Genomic DNA, 2,503 nt, shown 5'->3' on the forward strand with positions numbered 1-2,503 from the left:
CTGTGCCCAGCCTCTGCCTGCTTATATTCTAGCTTTGCTGGCAGCTGATGAGATTGTGCCCACCCAGATTAAAGGTGGGTCTGCCTTTCCCAGCGCACTGACTCAAATGTTAAGTTCCTTAGACAACACCCTCACAGACACACCCAGGATCAATACTTTGTATCCTTCAGTCCGATCAAGTTGACACTCAGTATTCACCATCACAGTATCAAAGAGATTTTTTTGGTGTGGTCAGTCATGGAGGTATGAAGTGCAGCAGGCACAGTGTAATAGATAGGTAACAGAGAAGACCTTGTCCCTTCCTATCAGGGCATCAGCATGACCGAGTGCTTCCTACCCCCCACCAGCAGCCCCAGTGAACACCGCAGGATGGAGCATGGCAGCAGATTTACCCAGACCCCCAGCTCTGAAGAGATCAGTCCTACTAAGTTTCCTGGATTGTACTGCACTGGCCAGCCCTCACCTCCCCATGACATCCTCCATGAGCCTCCTGATATAGTGCCTGATGATGAGAAAGACCATGGGGGAAGAAAAGGAAAATTTAAGAAAAAGGAAAAGAGGATGGAAGGCTATGCAGCCTTTCAGGAAGATAGCTCTGGAGATGAGGCAGAAAGTCCTTCCAAAATGAAGAGGCCCAAGGGAATCCACGTTTTCAAGAAGCCCAGCTTTTCTAAAAAGAAAGAGGAGGATTTTAAAGTAAAAGAGAAATCCAAAGAAGAAAAGCATAAAGAAGAAAAGCACAAAGAAGAAAAACATAAAGAGAAGAAGTCAAAAAACTTGACAGCAGCTGATGTTGCTAAACAGTGGAAGGAAAAGAAGAAAAAGAAAAAGCCAATTCAGGAGCCAGAGTGCCTCCGATTGATGTTCCAAATCTCAAACCCATTTTTGGAATTCCTTTGGCTGATGCAATGGAGAGGACCATGATGTATGACGGCATTTGGCTGCTGGTCATTTTCCGTGAATGTATAGATTGCTTAGAGATGTATGGCATGAAATGCGAAGGTATCTACAGAGTATCAGGAATTAAGTCAAAGGTGGATGAGCTAAAAGCAGGAGGAGTCTACTAGCTTGGAAGAATATGAGCCTAACACTGTAGCCAGTTTGCTGAAGCAGTATTTGTGAGACCTTCCAGAGAACTTGCTTTACTAAAGAGCTTATGCCGAGATTTGAAGAAGCTTGTAGGAGGACCACAGAGACTGAGAAAGTGCATGAATAACAGCGTTTACTCAAGTAACTGCCAGAAAGTAACTATCTTCTGATTTCTTGGCTCATTGTGCACATGGACCATGTCATCGCAAATGAACTGGAAACAAAAATGAATATACAGAACATTTCTATAGTGCTCAGCCCAGCTGTGCAGATCAGCAATGGAGTCCTGCATGTGTTTTTCACACATGTGCAAGAACTCTTTGGAAATGCTGTACTAAAGCAAGTGACAAAGCCTCTGCGATGGTCTAACATGGCCACAATGTCCATGCTGCCAGAGACCCAGGCAGGCATCAAAGAGGAGATGAGGAGACAGGGTTTTCTTTTGAATTGTTTATATCAATATCTGTAGGGTGGGAAAAAGGATTTATCTAAAGAAGAAAGATTATGAAAAGTCCAAAGAATTTTGACAGCTCTCAAAAGAAAACTGAGAGAAGTTTAAAGACAGGAGTGTGAAACCAAGATTGCACAAGAGATAGCCAGTCTTTGAAAAGAGGGTATTTCCAAAGAAGAGATGAATGAAAATTAAGAATTTATAAATATTCTCCTTGCTTGGGAGAATGAGATTCTGACTGAACAGGAGGAGCTCCTGACCAAGGAGCAGTTTCTAGGCAGGCAGAGTTCCTCAGAAAAAGAAGAGATGTCTGAGGGACGCCTCAGAGTCGAAATTGCTGAAATTCAGAGTCGCCAGCAGCACGGCTGAAGTGAGACTGAGGAGTACTCCTCCGAGAGCGAGAGACACAGTGAGGATGAGGAGGAGCTGCAGATTATTCTGGAATATTTACAGAGACAGAACGAAGAGCTGGAAACAAAGAACAATCATTTGAATCAAGCAATTCAAGAGGAGCGCGAGGTCATCATGGAGCTGCTCGTGCAGCTCCAGCTGCTCCAGATGCAGGGAGCCAAGGCTGAGCAGCAGGTGCAGGAGGACCAGGAGCCTGAGTGGCTCAGGGTGCTGTCCAGCTGCCTAGAGACAGTGTCCTCTGGCCAAAAGAGGCTAAAGGGCAGCCAAAGGCAGGCAAGGAGCCGGTGAAGCCATCACCCAGCAGGGACAGGAGGGAGACGTCCATCTGAGCAGCCTGCGTGGCTGTCTGGAGTCCGCGAAACTGAAAGGACCTGTGCATCTTACTGTAACCCGGGGGCCAGGCCGGCTTTCTTGCTGTACATTCTGTAAAGGTATCTTCTCTTCTCAGACTCTTCCTCTGTCACATGTCTGACTCCTTCGCGTCAGGCTCAGGTTCCATAACAGGATGAAGCAGTGGAAGCATTGTGGGCTTTAGGGACAGATGAGTCTTCC

General features: G+C 46.2%; 1 pseudogene; it reads left to right on the plus strand.

The window, feature by feature from the left end:
* The first annotated feature begins 318 nt into the window (after positions 1-318).
* On the plus strand, positions 319-2,280 carry LOC117083775 (annotated as a pseudogene).
* Positions 2,281-2,503: the final 223 nt, after the last annotated feature.

Source organism: Trachypithecus francoisi, unplaced genomic scaffold (assembly GCF_009764315.1).
Source record: "Trachypithecus francoisi isolate TF-2019V2 unplaced genomic scaffold, Tfra_2.0 Lachesis_group0, whole genome shotgun sequence".
Classification (NCBI taxonomy): domain Eukaryota; kingdom Metazoa; phylum Chordata; class Mammalia; order Primates; family Cercopithecidae; genus Trachypithecus; species Trachypithecus francoisi.